At 43.4% G+C, this 18,844-nt stretch overlaps 1 protein-coding gene across 10 annotated transcripts in view; it reads left to right on the top strand.

The window, feature by feature from the left end:
- Positions 1 to 18,844, top strand: part of ERC2 (ELKS/RAB6-interacting/CAST family member 2) — a 958,416-nt gene that overhangs the window by 805,243 nt on the left and 134,329 nt on the right. The window lies entirely within an intron of this gene.

The raw sequence follows: 18,844 nt of genomic DNA, 5'->3' as shown, positions 1-18,844 counted from the left end.
GAGCTGTGATTGCATCACTGCATTCCAGCCTGAATGACAGAGTAAGACTTTGTCTTCTAAAAAAAATTTCTTTAAATCAAAACTCAAAAAAATAAATAAGTAAGTAAATAAATAAATAAAGTGCATTCTCTCATGGATATACCTATGCTCTAGATGAGAGGGGCCAAGTAGCTTTGCAGACAGAGAGAACAGCACAAATTTAAACTGGAGTCCCAGCTTCGTTACTAGCTAAGTGGGTAAGTGTTCCAACTCTTTAAGGCCCAGTTTCCTCAGATAAAACAGGAAGATAATAATAGGATCTGCCTTGCAGTGTGGCCATGAAGACTAAAATGGAAAAGAAAAGAATGCAAAGGGTTTAGCAGGGCACCTGACATGGTTGAACTCATTAGCTGTTAGTGGCTGTCTTCTTGATGATATTATTGCATCCTGGGCTGAACACACATCTCTGTATTCACACATCCTCACTGAACACACATACTTTTCTACATATGATCCAGGCCTGAATGTTCTGTACAGTAACTCAGGCCCTCAAGAAGGCGCCTGGCCTTACAGGTAGCCTGGCTGACCCAGCTGTCCGCAGGGTCCAGTCTGGAAATGTCATTGAGGGAAATGGGCCAGGGAGGCTTGGTTAAAGGGTCATCACAAGTCAGCTTCAGCCCCGCATACCATAAGGGAATGCAGGCTCAGTATAGTAATATCTGTTCCATTTTTTAATAGAATCCAAGAATCTAGATTTCTTTGTGATAGCAACTTATTTGAATTCTTTTAAACACTCTGTAGTTCCAACAAACAGCTCAAGTGCCAGAAACAATCTTGAGGCTCTAATTTATGATCTCTAACATAATGGCTGGGCAGGAATAGGGTAGGAGTTTTCTGAGTTTGGGTTCCCAGAAGCAGATTCTATGACAGGGATGTAGTATAAGCTGTTCTTAGGGGATGGGTTCCCGGGAAACATCCATAAGGCAATGGGAAGGGAAGCCAATAAAGGGGGAGTTGTCAAGCCACCACTGTGGGCGACTGGGGACTGCAGCTTAGTCCTGCTGTGGAATGCTTGAGGTGGTGTGGAACCTGAGCCATCTCACTTTAGGGGTGAGGGAGCTGTGATATGCATGTCCTCGTTCCTGAGGGTCATCGGCTGAGGGCTACTTTCAGAGGGCATCAATACCCTCACACTTGTCACCTGCCACAAGCCTGTACAGGGCGAGTCTTAGAGGCCAGGAAAGCCCTCAGGCAAAGGCATGCAAGAATGAACGGTTAGAGGTTGGGCTACATACACTGAAATGGTTGAGCGCAGCAGGCCATGGAAGGGGCACCCACAGTGTCAGTGGGACAGAGGAAGAGGTATGTGATCACGGGCAGAGGAAGGAAGCAGGTCAGCACCACGCACTGCATTAACAAGTCTCCAAAACATCCATCTACCCTGGCAATTAGGGGTGGATGGCAAAGGTCCTCACACTGGCTCCATCTGTCCTGTCAGAGGAGACCTCCAACACATGCCTCTGGCTCCTTCTCGTGCCAAAGCAGGAGTTGAGGCTGGAAAGAGATGTGAGCTCCTCGCAAGAATGCCTGCTGGCCGCACTTGCCTCTAGAGGCTCTGCCTGTCAATTACGGAAAGATCTGCGAGACTCTGTTCTCCTCTATTATCTTCCACTGTAGTCTCCAGTGGCAACTTTGCAACCGTTTTCTGCAGAGTGGTTCAAATTGTTTTATATCTCCTTAGCTGCCAAGTACAATGTCATAAGCAATAAATAAATAAATTGTTGGCCTGTATGGAAAGCATATTTTGTCCAGATGCATCCTTGAAACTTCAGCTCTGAAACAAGAAAGTCAGATTGGAAACCACATCCACAAAGCTCAGGAGAAGTAGGCTTACACGGAAAAGCCATTTGATTGGCAGGTGCTGCCACCCAGCACCGGCTTTGTGTCCTGCTGATAGGCCAGACAGTGCGCCTTCTGAAATGCTGAGCTATGAGGTGATGCAGCTCGCTAGTGTTCATGCTTAGCATGGGTGGCCCTGATGGACAGCCTGGAATGAAAGAGGAATCGAGTTTGGAGGATGACTTCACTGAGGAGCTGAGACCTGTGTGTTTCTTCTGACCTCCTCTTTACTAGCTGGGTTGGGGCAAGCCTTCCTCATCAAGAAGGCTGAGTTTAGCACCCTTTTCTGGGGTGTAAACTGTTTCCAGCTATCTTGGCCTTCCTGGGTGCAAAGGGCAAGGCCATGACAATATGTAACTAGGAATGAGGAGGAAGAGGAGGGAGACCTAGATGGCTCAAAACCAGCTGAACATGGTTTAGCTGGCTTAGCCAGCCTTGAGATGGAGTGGGCATTCCAAGACAGAGCTGGGGCCAGCAGGTAGATGATCTAAGGAAGAAATATGGCCTTGATGGCAGTAATCACCATAGAAAGTGCACCAGTGGTGACTTGGACTGCCTGGGACAGCTGGCTGGGAACACTTTTAAATGTCATTTTTTTAAATCACTTTTTAAATTAAAAATACATGTGCATAAAAAGTTAAACAGTCTAGAAGATACATGTAGTGTAAAGTGAAAGTCCCCTCTGCAACATCCCTAAATCTATGCACTCCGTCATTCCAGAGATTCTTACACACACACACACACAGACACACACACTCACACACACGCTTTTACCAGGATTGATATTGTACTATACAAATTATTCCACCACTCCCTCTTTTGCACTTTGTGCATTGTGGACATCTTTCCACAGCAGTATAATCTGTCATTGGTTTGTAGTGCTCTTTTGATAGATTATACTCCTTTATTAAAATTTTCGAGGTGACTTCTCAGATTGCTTTCCAAATTGCCAGTCTATGGTAAGCAACCGAAAGTGTTTGCAGCTGGTGCTGTGATCATTAGTGCAAGTAAAGGTAAGATAAAAAGTCATCTTTTATTATCTTACCTGTTGAATGCAATAGAATTAAAGTGAACTATGGAAAAATTCATGAAAAAAGTGATTACAGAAATGATGATTTTGATTTGCACTTACACACACATGTGAAATATGTATGCATAGTCTCATGAAATCCAAGAGCGATATTGGGCTATCTGAATAAAACTAAACATGTCACTTCTATATCTGAGTTATTTTTCTTGAATGAATTCCTTCACCCACTGCCAAGATGTAGTTTTAGGCTTGTGTGTATCCCTTGATTGGCAGCCCAACTTGGTAGATGAGTGTGAGACTCCTGAAAGATACTATATAGATGGTTAAGAATAATCTAAGTCATGGGCTCAGACACCAATTCTGATACTTTTCAGTACACAGTCTTAGTCAGTGTGCTCAACTGTCTATGCCTCAGTTTCTACATTTCTGAAGACAGAACAATAATGTGCACTTCTTTGGGTGGTTGACAGGAGCAAAAGAGAGAAAGCATCTGAAGCCTATGTGGCATGAAGTACTGCCCAGCAAATAGTGGTTAGTGGAGTTAGGAAGAGGAATGTGATCAGCAGGCAGCAGGCATCTGGTGAGGTGTGTGTGCCGCAGGGACCTGGTCTGTGAATGTCCACCTTTGTAGGTACTTACTGTCTTCTCCCAGCCAAGGAGTTGGGGGAAGGAAAGAAAAGAAAATGAACGTAGACTAATTTAAAAAGTCAATAGTCAACTAAAACTGTTCCAGAATGCCTCAGGTTGTCGCAAACCATCAGCGATTACAGACTAGAAACAGAACCCGCTTTCCAGTTGTAGATGATAAATAAACATGGTGCACTCCCCTTTACAACAAGAGGCTATTTTTTTAACCCATGCAGATGTGTCCTATTTACATTTAAGCTGTCACACAAATTAGCAAAGGCCCACAGAATCTGAAAAAAGGCAGGCCTCAGGCCCAGAAACGTTCACAGGAATGGAAAATGGCTTATCCCACTCCTCATAGCTGTGGTGGCACAGTCCTGATAGGGATTGGGAAGAACTGAAGAGCTTTTCCAGGCCAGCAGAAATGTTTGCTGACCAAGCAGGCTTTGAAGCTAATCTGCAAGGCTGAGTAAAATGAAATGCAACAGGGTTCTGAGCTGCAGGGATTTTGCCTTCTTTTGCAATCTGTGAAAGCCTTGAACCTTTAACAGATATAAAAATCCCCTCATTTGGTATAAGCCTGTGTGTGACAGAATGAGTCTGAATTAAAACACCAATTAGAGAACAATGGATGAGTCCCTGTTTCTCTGAGGGTAAGATTTCCTTGGCAAAATACTTGTTTGGCTACACTTAGTAGACTTACTCCTTATCAAACCGCATGTACGGACTACTAGAGGGAGAGTATGAAATACTGAGCCACAAATTCAAAACGAGTAAGGGCTGACTGGGGTGATCTTCAGAGGTTTTTCAATCTCTTTCATAAACTAAAGAGATAAAGGTTCAGAGAGGCGAAAGACCCAGTTCAAGATCTTCTAGCCGAGGCCTGAGACTAGAACCCAGGTTGTGGGGCTTACACAAAATCGGTGTCCACTGGATCACATGGCTTCCAGATGATGTTTCTCTTGGGGGAGGCCTATGGACAGGAAGATGTAGACAATTTAATGTAAGCTTTAAAACTCATATGGCTGAACTTTCCTGGAGAGCAAACAAAGTCCTGATTGTATGAGTCCAGAGAGAGTTTGGATCTAGAAGAACAGTTCCTTAATTCTCTAAGCACTGTGGAAGACATACAGAGGGCCAGCCTCTGGCGAAGGCTGTGGGCTTTCAGAATGACATGCACAGGTCCCTGCCCTCAGAGGAGTGAGGACAGAGTGGAATATAACATCCTATGAGAGGCAGGCTGGGCGCAGTGGCTCACACCTGTAATCCCAGCGCTTTGGGAGGCTGAGGTGGGCGGATCACATGGGGTCAGGAGTTCATGACCATCATGGCCAACATGGTGAAACCCCATCTCTACTAAAAATACAAAAAAAAAAAAAAAAGTTAGCTGGGTGTGGTGGCGGACACCTGTAATCCCAGCTACTTGGGAGGCTCAGGCAGGGAGAATTGGTTGAACACAGGAGGCGGAGGTTGCAGTGAGCTGAGATCGCTCCACTGCACTCCAGCCTGAACAACAAAGCCAGAGACGCTGTCTCAAAAAAAAAAAAACAAAAAAAGAAACATCTTATGAGAGGCAGACACAAAGGCCATAGGAATACAAAAAAGGTGGCTTTTCAGTTTTGCCTAGATGATTTATGGAAGGCTTTATTTGGCCTGGGCTTTGAACGGGTAAGCAGGCTTTTTTTCTGGAAGAGAATTTATTCGTTCATTCATTTAATTGAAATTTAATGAACACCTACTTTTTGCCAGTCTTTGTGCCAGTAAACAAGCAGTAAATATGAAGCAATAAACAATACTCTGCCCTCATGGATTACCTTCTTTCAGGGAGAGTCAGAAATTAAGCAGGTAAATCAACAAATAAGATTATTTTAGACAGTGATAAGTACAAAGAAAGAAATGAAGGGGAAGAGACCAAGGGGGGAGGATGCTGCCTCAGATGAAATGGTTTGAAAGGCTGATGTGAGAAGGTGACCCTGGGATCAGAAGGAGCCAGCACGAAGAAGGCCAGGGTGGTGATCATCAAGTGAGATGGGGGAGAGATGGTAGGAGATGAAATTGGAGAGGTGGGTAGTATCCAGTTTGCACTGGGCCTTAGGCGAGAGTTAGTAGACTGAATGTTCTAAGAGAACCGGGGAGCCTTGGGAGGACTTTTTTCAGGGAAAACTGTGCCCTGTGAATAAGGAGGCAGAGAAGCATGGCAATCACCATGGCGAGGTAGGGGTTTCCATAGGGGATTTGGGGCTCTCCCAAATGCCAAGCAGTCAACCAGAATCCTGCCAAACCTTTCTCTTTCCAATCATAACTAGGCAGGACTAAAAGACAACAGAATCCTCTCGTTTCATAGTGATGAATCAGGCTTGGAGGGTTGAGGCACATGGCCAGCAAGGGCAATGGAAGGGCTGAGCCCAGATTCAGGACCTGGGAGCCTTGTGACCCTCCCTGCCGGCCTCTCTGCCTCCTCGTCCACCTGCATGTCTTCCAGGAATGTGGACTTAAAAATCTGTTCCCCATCAGACATTTCAGAGAGGGCTTTTACAGTTTGTTTTTAGAAGTGTGTTAAAAGGCAGTCACCTTGAGTGACTTCTGCTTGACAGAAGTGTCAGCATTGTCACCACCTATTCCAAGGAGCACTGGCACCTGACGGGGATGCCCTGGCTCCATGGGGAAATGAGCAAGAGGGCAAAGAGCTGTGCACCAGAGCTAGCATTCAGGTTCAGCACAGCTCCTCGCTGGCTGTGTGCCCTCGAGAGAGTCTCATCTTCTTCACCCTGGACCTGTACTTCTTTAGGTATAAAATGCATAAATTGGATTGGGACAAAGGCATTATTTTAAAAAGTGGTTGGTCGTGTGTGGTGGCTCATGCCTGTAATCCCAGCACTTTGGGAGGCTGAGGCTGGTGGATCATGAGGTCAGGAGTTCAAGACCAGCCTGTCCAATATGGTGGAACCTCATCTCTACTGACAAATATAAAAATTAGCTGGGCGTGGTGGTGTGCACCTGTAGTCCCAGCAACTCGGGAGACTGAGGCAGCAGAATCACTTGAACCCGGGAGCGGGAGGTTACAGTGAGCCGAGATCGCGCCATTGCACTCCAGCCTGGCAACAGAGTGAGACTCCATCTCAAAAAAAAAAATTATTTCAAGGTTGGATAACTTTGAAAGAATCAAGTTAAACAGACTGTCTGTTGGAGGACTTCTTAGAGCCTTTGATGTGCTAATGAGCACAGTCAGACTCCTAGAGGGAAGTGCAGTCTTATGCCTGTCACAGATGTATTTATGCACATGGCCCTGGAATGTTTGGGGAAGAATACCTTATAGAACTCGTGTTCCTCGGGACACTCAGGGAGTTGGTCTGAGGGATAAGCCCCTGGTTCTGAGACAAAGGATGGAAGGGAATCTTCATCATGTCCTTGCCCGGCCTTGCTCAACTGCTACAGAGTGGCAAAGTGTCCAGTGTCTATGGTGTGTGTACCCTCCCTGGTCCCACTTGTACCCTCTCTCTGCTGCTTTCCCTTGTCACAAATAGACTGTCTTCTGAGGGAGCATAACAGAAGCAGAAGCAGCGTCTCTCACTCTGGGGTCAGCTCAGAGCTTTGTGTGTGCCAGCCCCTCAACATGCTGCTTCTCCTGCCTGGGGCTCAGACCTCAGCAGCCATGTCTCTGAACTTGGGCAAAGGGATACTCTTCTGATAGATAAACTCTGGATCTGATGGTCTTTCTCCATGGGGCTTTCTTTGCACCTTCCTCTTGGGACTTCCTTACTTTTTAAATTTTTCTCTTGTTACTCATGTATGACTCCTCTGCTCAAGGGCAACCATGCAGACTGGGGATCTTTCAAGTGGGCCTCAGAGGCAGCCACCTGCAAGACACATCTCTGTGGCTTCCACAGAACTGTCATCCTCACTCTAATACCTGCTGTTTATTGAACACTTGGTGTGTGCCAGACAGCACGTGTAGTCCTTTGTCACTGACTCATAGTGTCCTGGCAGCAGTCCTATGAGATGTGGCACTGTTAATATTTCTATTATACAGATGAGGACACCGAAGCTCATCCAGGTTTAATAATTCCCCAAAAGTCTCACAGCTGGGTCACTGAGTGGGCTGGAAGTCCCACCCAAGTGTCCCCCAAGTCTGTGCATTTGATTGTAGTACCACATTGCTCTACTAATATTTGAATGAATAGAGGGTGAGTGAATGAATCAAGGGGCGAGTGAGGGAATGAATGAAAGGAAAGAATAACCCTCCCAACCCATCCCCAGCTTCAGGAAGCTCAGCTGGCCCTGGGGGAAGATGGACATGCCACCTTCTTATGGCCCCATTGTCTCGCTCTATTCCACCCCCACCCCCCACTGGGGTACAAATGGGCACTGCCCTATTGCAGGGCGTGCAGCTGCCTGCCAGCAGCCACGCAGGACTCCCCCACGCAGCCCACTTCTGCTCCGCCCACCAAAGCACACGCTCCACAGGGCAAGGCAGCTGCAGCAGGACCACAGCCAGCTGTGCTTTTAGCTTTCTGGTTTGTGCTGCCATCCTTGAGTTTCTCACCAAGAGAAGGCAGCTGTTCTGGGATTGAAACATGAAGAAAGATGGGCCTAGATCAGATAAGCATCCCTTCCCAAGCAGACGTACCTCCCAATTTGCGGACCTTTGTTATATTACTAGCAGTTAAGGAATGTTGAAATGGAGCTCTAGCCTTGATCTGAATTATAATCTCTGAAGCTATATTTAAGTCTACCTAAAGATATTTCAATTTGCCATCTCTGTCTCTCTCTCTCTCTTTTTTTTTAATTCTCCTTGGCTCAGAGCGCACTTGTATCCCTATGGAACACAGAAAGCCAGGGTATATTTCTTAATGTTTTACATTACAGTTGTAAGTCCTTCTTATCCTTTGGTAATCATATTTTAACTTTTAGTCAACGTATTTGTGGGTGCGCCTGTGCGTGTGTGTGTAGAAGTTCACGTTTATACGAACAGCATTAGCTCCTTTTATCTTTTCTTCCCCCCAAAGCTGTACTTGTAAGACTACATTCAGCAGCGGATTAATCCTCAAATAACTTAGTTCGGCTTTCACAGCTGCTGCCAAACAGCCTCTCTCCCGGGCGAGTGTAGACTTTGTAGTAGTTATAATTAACAGTTCATTGCGGGGCGGGGATTGTAGTGCAGGGAGCGGAATCTGGACAGGGGAGGTCACTAAATACTAATGAAAACTGCCAACAGAAGAACCTACAGAGGATTTTTGTTTGAAGAGGACAGTTTGATGAGGATGATGGGTAACAAAAATGTGTTCTTCAGCAGTTTACCCATGGTGAGCTAAAGAAGCAGATGAGCTGGGCAGGTTCTTTGTGCGTGCGTCTGAGAGTGGGTGTGTGCCCGTGTGCAGTTGTCTTTGTGTGTTGGATGGAAAAGGGAGCATATTTTTTGCTAGGTTTGCTAGGTTATTTTGCTAGTAAATATTGTTTGAAATCTGATTTTTCACTTAATACCTTTTTGACCTTATGCAAATTGTATATAACTGGCCTCTCTGTGCCTCAGCTTTCCTATCCGTAAAATGGGGAGTCATTTTATTATTCAGGAAATATTTGTTGAGTATCTACTCTATTCCAGGCACTGTTCTAGACACCAGGGATGTAGCAATAAATAGAGACAAAAATCCTTGTCCACATGGAGCTTACATTCTACTGGGGGGAAATGTCTTACAGGGACAGTAATAATTAGGGTTAAATAGATTGTACATACAAAATGCCTAGCACAGTGTCTGGCACATAATAAGATTTTTGGTGAAAAAGGAACAAATATTAGCATCGTTATTCTTCAGGTTATATTTTCTAAGTGACAACCCCCTACTACTCTCCCAAAAAGACAATCATTCATCTAAATTCCACCATTTTATTCTACAAACAGATCTTTCCTTGGGAAGTGACACAAGAGTATAACACTTTGGAAAAAGATGCTCTGTAAATATTTTGCTACATCAGTCAAAACAGTGTATCTTTGCACCAGACATCTTGAAGGGTAAAGATGCTTCTTGAATGGATTTTAGCAAAGGAAGATCAGCTCTCAGGTGACAGCTCAGACATGACAAACAAGAACAATGTAGAAAGGAATGCGTGAACGGGTTGGATTAAGAATTGCAGGGCAATTACTTTCTGCAAACCGATATGCAAGAAAGAAACACAGGCGCACCTTGTTATCCAGAAACACAATAAGCGAAAATTCACTATTACAGAATTGCAGAATAGGCAACCCCCTATGTCAAAATGGGCTGTTATTAAAAAGGGGGATGGGGCGTTGTGAAATTGGTTTGGAATGTGGGCCTCATTTTCCACTAGAGTAGAGTTCATAGACTAATTCTCAAGGGCTTATTTAACCTGCACTTGCCTGAAATGTATTATTTCCCCCTCACCAGCCACTACGTGCAACATGGCTTTTTTGGAAGAATGCACTGAAAGGGCCCTCTTCTCCTTGCACCAAGCTGGTACCAGTTTGTATTAACTATACAGGGATTCCCCTTGGTTTTCCCTTATCCAAAAATTCATTATCCGAGGTTGGTGGTTAAAAGGTAGTAGGAAAGCCAGAGTTGTCATAACATTAAAACATTCACGAATTAATGGACCATTTATCAAATTAGCCCCACTCAGACATCCTTCCCCTTTTAATGGTGGGCCTCCCACTGTGTCGAGAGTCAACTCTGGGCATCTGTCTTTTCTGGATTATCCGGATGTTTCCAGCATCAAGAAACACAGTGAAAATAGATTTCACAACACTTACAAATTGAAGTAGCACATTTTTCAAAAGATGCAAGGCTTTATCAAGCTGATGAAAGGGATTTTGGAAGCCAGGTTTGTGTCACATACAAATTCCTTAACAAATGAAGATAACTTGTTATCAATTAAAAAGAAAAGCCAATAAGCATGATGACAGCCCAAGGGATTCAAAGTGAGGCATTGGATGTTAGAGGCTTATGACAGGCTCTTGGGAAAGTAGCATATGTCTCAAATTTTTTTTTGCAGACTCAAAAAAATAAGACTGTTAACAACCACATTGATGAAAGTAAAGGATGTCACGTGATGTCCTCATACAACCTGATTGGGAAAATATGGGCCGAATAAATCAACCCATATTTTATTCTTTGTTCTTTATAAAACTGGCAAGTTGTTGAAATTACAGCCTAAAATTCATTAAAAATAATATATGTATACTCATTTCCAAAAATTTTTGTCTCATTTTTAGAGATAAAGTCCCAGATCTCTTTCCCACTATTTACTATGAAATTTTGGTCCTTGTTGAAGGGGAGTACCCTCTTCCAGATTCCAGTTTTTCTCCAGTAAGGAGAACCTTGTGTATTTAAACAGGGGAAGTTCTCACTCTAGATGACCACTGTATAGATATTCTGAATTATGTGTAGTGAGCAATATGGAAGCAAAGGAACCTGTCAATCTTACCATCTGTCTGTCTACACTGGTGATGCTTAATCTTTTCAAGGTCATAGACTCCTTGGATGGGAAACTTGATGATAACGGAGGACTCTCTCCCCAGAAAATGCGTGAGCACAAAGTAAATTTCAAGGAATTCACATACCCTCTTGATATCTATCCATGGGAATCATAGATACTAGATCATAAATGTAAATAAACCCTAGATCTACATTCCTGACTCCAAATTATATATTATTTATTCATTATATAGATCATATATACATATATACTTATACATACACTTATGCACATACATTTAAGTACCTATTAATTGCCAGATAAGTTTATATATTTTCCTGACAGTGACCTTATGGGGCATGTAATATTGTCCTAATTTTACTAACAGAGAAACTGAGCTTGAGTAAAGTTAGGTGACTTGCCCAAGGCTAGTAAGTGCGTCATCCTACTTTTCAAACATTTGGGTTTTCTAAGGCTTATGCCCACACTTTTCCTATGACATCAGTTCAACTTTATGCGTCCACATGCCAAACTTTTTTCTTAATAAATAACTTTCACAAAGTCTTTCTTTATTCCCCTAGAAATGCTTGTTTGTGGTAGACAAATTTCATATTCTAACTCTTAACTTTTGAAGTGTTTTCTATTCTCTTTCCCTTTTATTCATTTTAAGTTGAAGAAAGTGTGAGCATTATTATTATTCTCATTTTACAGACAGTAAAAGGAAGATACTGGGACTTCAATGACTAGCTAAGATCAACCAACTAGTTGACAGCTCACCGATGCTCTAACTCAGGTGGCCTGGCCAGCCACTGGGCCTGCAGATACAGCCAGGCTGCCCTCTCATGCCTTGCCCTCTTCAGCATCTCCTTGACCCCCTTCATCCTGTCCATAAAGGCCCCTGAATCATTATGCATCTACAGTCACATTTTAACTAGCCCTAGCTTCTCCATGTCTGGAGGGCATTTGTGAGTTTGGTTTTCCTTATTTTTTCCATTTATCTTGAAACCTGTAGACCAAATATTTATAGTGAAAGCTGCTTTGCATTAGTAATTCAGAGTCTGAATTGTATTCAAATTTTAATATTTATTTGTCTCTAAATATTTTATCTTCAACATTAGATGCCAACTTACATCTGATTTTACTACAAATGTAAACCATAAATTTCTTCCAAGGTATGCTTGTTCAATAATACATATGTTGAAAAATAATGAGAAAATAATGATAACTGAAGTTTTCTCTGTGCCAGAAACTCTATTGAATGTTTTATGTGCATTAATTCATTTAATCTTCATGATAACCCTGTAAGGTAGGAATTATCATTATCTCCATCTTATAGACGGAGAGTGTAAGTACAGAGAGGTTGAGTGGCTTGCCCAAGATTGTAACCCGAATAAGCAATTTGCATGCAAATTCTTTCAAGTCCAATAAAATTCAACTCAAGGATATAATGGCAAGTCCCTTGAAAACAGAACCACACCGGGAGGAGGCATTAGAAACTCTCTTTTATCTAACATTGGCCTTTTCAGTACTCTATATCCACATGATGATGATTGATGCTAGTAATGATTACCTCAAGGCAGAATAAGATTTTGAAAAATCTTCCCCACAGTCAAGGAAATATCAATATCAAAGCAGTATTCAAGGAAAAGTGAGCCTAGATTTTTAAAATTATTTTTAAGCTGCATTCTAAATCTATGATGATTGCTAATCCCATTTTTAAATTTACATTGTAATTCTCTGAAAATACTCCTTTAAACAGAACACTTTGATCCTACCAAGCAGTGTGAGGAAGACTGGTTCACAGAGCCCCTTCCATAGCAGAGTTCTGCAGAAAAGTTTCTCCAGGCTGGGTAGCCATTGCCTCTAAAATACTCAAGAGTAAATTTAATAAATTTCCTGGTATATTTCTTCATGAAAATATAAAACCAGGTAAACAAAGTGGTAATAAGGTTTCATAATTATTTTCTCTTTAGGCAGATAGATGCATACAAACACTTGTATGTATGTGACTTTCAGTGTAAAAATATTGTTTCTCCAGTGAAGGAAAATATTGCCTCTCATCTATTTCTGAACTGCTTAGTCTTGAGAGTAAAACACTTCTAAATCCATATACAATGTGAATTTAACAAGCAAACTCCTCCTCTCCTCTTCCTTCATCCCATCTGATGGGATATTTGGCACACTTTGGGATGGCATAAGAATGGCACAGTATCATTATGTGGAGAGAGCAAACAAGTGTAGAAAACAAAATTGGTCAATTAAAGCTGTGATCAGGTTGGGCGTAGTGGATCACACCTGTAATCCCAGCACTTTGGGAGGCTGAGATGGGCCTTGGATCACTTGAGGCCAGGAGTTCGAGACTAGCCTGGGAACATGATGAAACCTCATCTCTACTAAAAATACAAAAATTAGCTGGGTGTGGTGGTGCATGCTATACTCCCAGCTACTTGGGAGGAAGAGGCACAAGAATCCCTCTTGAACTCCAGGGGGCAGAGGTTGTAGTGAGCTGAGATCGTGCCACTGTACTCCAGCCTGGGTGACAGAGCAAGACTCTGTCTCAAAAAAAAAAAAAAATAGCTGTGATCTGTGGAAAGCATGGGAGCCAGAGCGAAAATTTGGATGAATATACAGAGACTGAACATAGCATATTGCCCTGGGGAATGAGAACATGCTTACTCATGAATGACAGTGATATATGGCTTTTCCTCTTTGCCTGATAGTATAAGGAAGAATCTCTGAATTACCTACAAACCCCAACTCTATACATTCCTCATTGTTTATTTATTCAACAAATATGAGTGCCTATCTTGGGCCAGTACTATGTTACTGCAGCACGCAGTGTCTCCTCACTAGTGTTTCTCCTTCCTGGGAGTAAGGGAACATTGCACCTCTCTACCATGCAAATGATTTCTGCCCAGTAGAATTTGAGTGGAAGTGATGGACTACTCTTCACCATAAAATCGTCCTCGTAATCTTCCTTGTGCTCTCTGAAGACATTTAAGAGTACTTGGATCAAACTGAAAAACTTGATAGCCTAGTAAGATGTATGGAAAAGATGGCTAGATGGTTGAGTATGCAGTTTACAAAGGCACTAAGGTACCCCAAAGGTGAAATTTCTACTCTTCTTTTAACACCTTATTCATGGCAATGAAAACAGTAGAAGGAAAAGGAGGGAGGGATTGGTAGGGAAGGTTCCTGTGCTGCAAGAAATAGGAGCCTCCACAGGCTATCTGAACCCTAAAGGGATATGTAAGTCAGGAGTCTTGCATTGATTCAAACTATTGTTTAAAAGGGAAGGACTGTGGGAGGCCGAGGCGGGTGGATCACGAGGTCAAGAGATCGAGACCATCCCGGTCAACATGGTGAAACCCCGTCTCTACTAAAAATACAAAAAATTAGCTGGGCATGGTGGCGCGTGCCTGTAATCCCAGCTACTTAGGAGGCTGAGGCAGGAGAATTGCCTGAATCCGGGAGGCGGAGGTTGCGGTGAGCCGAGATCGCGCCATTGCACTCCAGCCTGGGTAACGAGCGAAACTCCGTCTCAAAAAAAAAAAAAAAAAAAGGGAAGGACTGTATATTGGCTTTTTTTTTTTTTTGAAACAGTCTCACTCTGTTGCCCAGGCTGTAGTGCAAAGGTGGGCTCTTGGCTTACTGCAGCCTTCGCCTCCCAGGTTCAAGTGATTCTACTGCGTCAGCCTACTGAGTAGCTCGGATTACAGGTGCATGCCACCACGCCTGGCTGATTTTTGTATTTTTAGGAGAGATGGGTTTTCGCCATGTTGACCAGGCTGGTCTTAAACTCCTGACCTCAGATGGATTGCCTGCCTTGGCCTCCCAAAGTTGTGGGATTACAGGTGTGAGCCACCATGCCTGGCCTATATTGCCTCTTATATCTAAAAAGTCAGGGTGTAATGATTTCGTGTATGGCTGGATCCAGGGGCTAAAAATAATGGCATTAGGTCTCTGTCTGTCACCATCTTTTGGCTTGTTTTCCCCCAAGGGGATTTCATTCTCTGGCAGACTTCTATTATAAGATTCCCCATAAAATAGAAAAACAGCTGCTAACAGCCCCAGTTGCTTATATAGCAGTGTGGACACCCCAGATGTATGGAAGCCTCTCCCTCCTCTCAGATGGAATGTCATTGTATCAACTTTTGTCACGTTCCTATCCATGAACCAATTAGTATATGGCTAAGAAATAAGGTATTTTAATTGACTAGTCCTATGTCATGTTCCCTTCCCAGGGTCTGAGAATGAGGGAAGTGTGAGTCCCCAAAAGAAAAATCAAAGTACTGCTACAAAAAGAAACTGTACTGAGTAATGAACAGGCAGAAAGAACATCTGCTGCCGGGGCTTGTTGAAGACCTGCAGGGACTGTTGCAGAGTCGAAGGGCTAGAGGGGCAGCTGAGCTACACAGGACTCCATCTGGGGAGTGGAAAATCAGGATGTTTGTCTTCTGCTTTCTCATGTGGTCTTCTGTACCTTTCTCATGCCCTTACCACAGTCTCCATGTCCCCACAACCTTATCATGGACTGGCTCAGTCTCTTGGAATCCTTCTTTCTCAATCCCTAGGGGAGGAAGCTCATTGGTTCATCTCAGAACCAGGTCACATGCTACAGGGCACTGGGCAGCCTTATAAATGTATTTGTCTGAAGCAGGAGTCCTAACCTGGTACAGTCAACTCTGTACAAGTTAGGGCAGATCAAGTCACCTGTGGGGTTTCTCCTTCCAGGGCTATGTGTAAGATAGGATCTCTTGAAAGGTGTGGCAGAGAAAGCAATAATATATGTCAAGAACAGGCAAAAACTTTGGGAGAATTAGGCTACAAGGCCATTCTTGGAATGCGAGCCTTGGGGAAAAACCTGGAATCTCATTCCTTGACAAAGACAGATGGGCCAAGAATGGGCTAGCAAGGAAGCAGGAAGTCCAAGTTAGTTACTGAAGAGGAAGACAGAGAATCAAGGCAAGGGTGTGGCTGCACCAACACAGCCACAGACTTCTCTCCTGGGGAGGTGAAGTGCAGCCACAGGACGTGTGAATTGTGGCATCTTTTAATATCATGTAGAGCAAGCTTTCCCAGGCAGCCCTCATTAAGCTACTCCCTCCAAATTTGACATAGTTTTCCCTGAAGCTCCTGCCCTGTGTGGATCTGCCTCCTCCTTATCAGAGGCAGCGGTGAGACCTTGAGTGTTGTACCACCTTTTCTCCCACAGTCTTGGTAAGAAGCAAGTGTGAAGACATCTGCTTCCTGCCCTTGATAAACTCATAGGCAACACAGGGGTTCAAGTTAATTTTCTTAGAAACGAAAATAAAATGTGTGCATGCACATGCACGTGTACACACACGCACACACATACCCCACAGAAACCAAAGTATCACACATTTGGGCAAGTAGATTGAATTAGGTTTGGTTGGTTTACAAGCAAGAGAGGGTTTTCTAAATATAAGGATTGAAATCAGCCAAGCTGTGTACACAGGCAATCTTTCCTGACTGATGTAGATTTAAGTTGACAGAGCTTTCAGGCCAAGCCAGGATGTTAGGTCTCCCCCAATTATCACTTGTTTGTTCACTGATTCGACAATTATTTCTGTGTCCATTTTGTGCCAGACAGTGTGTCCCAGCCTCTTCTTCCTCTGGTTCAAGCCTATACTTTCTCTCCCTCCTGTAGGCTCCCCAGGCTCCTCTGTGGCTCATGTCCTAGTCCCTGGCCTCCTCATTATGAATACATTGTCTTCCCTGGCCTCAGATGTTCCTCCCCTGAAGTTCAGCACTTCGATTTCCAAGATGCATCACTGCACCCTTGAGAGAGTTCTCTTCTCTGTCCATCTGAGCTTGGGACACACTGGCACTACTTTCCCTATGGATGAAGGTAGCGCCCCTCTCCTACCTGGTCTCCCTAGAAGTGGTGACACATTTTCATAGTGTCTGAGTATCAGATTCTGGACACAGCCAAAGTCCTCTTTGACCCAACCGACACACTTCTGTTTTTTGTTTGACAACTTCCTCCACCTCTATGCACATATGCAGAGTTAGATAGCTCACTGACCCTGAATCTAATGAGCGATTTACCTGGTTTTGAAGCCATGTCTATAGGGTGTTCTCAACTCTCAGGTATTGTCAAGGGAGATGTAGTAGGTAGTGCTTTTACCAGGTACCATTCATCTTATTGTCTTTGAAACCAAACCCTTTGCTGCCCACCATCTCCAGCAAGATAAGATGGCGTTCATTCTGTGAAGGTTGTAGCTGTACCAGTAATACTATTCTAATGTAGTTTGGTGGGTACAAATAAAGAACATTGCATAGTTTTCCTGATTTCCTTTTAGTTTTTAGAACAAAGTGGTAGTGATTAGCCAGCCCTATCCACCCTTAAGGAAGTCAATTTAAAACCTGGTAACCAGCCAACCACATAAAAGTATTTGAATGCTGTGTATTTATTAATTAATGTATTTACTTGGGGGGATGGGCAAGGACTCTGGTTCCTGTTCTTATGGTGCCCTTTGGCAAAAAGACTACAAACTCTAACGTGACTCTTTGGGGAATCTCTCTGAAGTAGTAAGTCATTCATGGACAACGTTTTAATTGAAGGTAATAATAATTCCAATAATATTATTAAGAACCACCATTAGCTCAGGAAGGACTAAATTCACTGACGTAATGCCAAAGCTATGCACAGAGATGACTGCTTTGCCGAGCCCCTGGGGGAGTAACTTTCATAATCCATTGAAAAGTTATGAGCTCCTTGTGCTTGCACTAAGAAAGAACTCAGCGTTAACCATTTGGGAAGCCATGTAAAAATGGAGAAAAAGCTACTTGTGCTTTTAACAGCTTAATTAAGGGCTGCAAACGGGGTTAATTCTCACAAAAACCCCATGGAGGAGGTTGGGATGTGTGTTGACAATGGAAAATTATCCTGATTTTATAGGTGAGGGCGATTTCCAGACACTAGGAATGAACATGGTCAGGGGGAAAGAGAAAAGATGACTTTTTGTTGTGGAAGGAATGGGGCCCTGGGCCAACAGGCTCACTGTCTGGATTGGGACAAGGGAAATCATTGTGTGGGGGAACTGAATGGCATAAGAGGAATCTGGGTTAAGAGCCTAACAGAGTTGGGTTCAGTTACTGCTTTTGCCATTTGTTAGCTTTCTGACCTTGGGCTAAAAGTGTTAACCTTTCAGATCCTTAGTCTTATTATCAATAAAGTGGGAAAAATAACAGTAGCTAATTTGAGTCGGAGAGGTCAGTGAGATAATGCATGTCAAATTCTTCACCCAGTGCCCGGCCTGTAGATAGTTACTACTATCTAATATTCGTATTATTTTTCTTTATTAACAAATACTACAAATATGTGATAAACACCTACAATGTACAAATGACTATACTGGATAGAGAGAGCAGTTTCTTTTGACTTGATTGCCCAGTAGGGAGTTGGCAAAAAAAAAAAAAAAGTAAACACATCAATAAGTAAAATGCTTGCAAATTGTACTGCATTTGAAAGCCAGGCTCCAGTGAGTACTCAATGCATTCAAGCTGCCATTTGCACCCAGGGACAGAGTGGTTTGCAGTAACTTGGGTTTTAGAGTTGATGAGACCCTGGTCAGACCAGCTTGGGTGCCAGTCCCTGATCCCAGTCTGTGCCTTCAGGCAAGCTCTTCATGCTTTCTGAGCTCCGCTTCTCCCTCTGAACATAGGGCTGACTCCTGATGAGTATTCAGCAGGTAGAGATGCTACCTCAGCACACTCCCACCCATCCTTTTAGCAGCTCTGGTTCATGCCTTTTCATATTCCACAGTGTGTTTCTGTAATCCCTAGGTGAAAGGGAGAATGAGAAGAAATTGCATTCCTATTTTTCTGCCTAGACGTAGATGAGAAAGTTCT

Source organism: Aotus nancymaae, unplaced genomic scaffold (genome assembly GCF_030222135.1).
Source record: "Aotus nancymaae isolate 86718 unplaced genomic scaffold, 86718_ANA_hifiasm-v0.15.2.pri h1tg000067l, whole genome shotgun sequence".
Taxonomy (NCBI): Eukaryota; Metazoa; Chordata; class Mammalia; order Primates; family Aotidae; genus Aotus; species Aotus nancymaae.
Note: the sequence above shows the minus strand (reverse complement) of the source record. Positions and strands in the feature narration are given on the sequence as shown.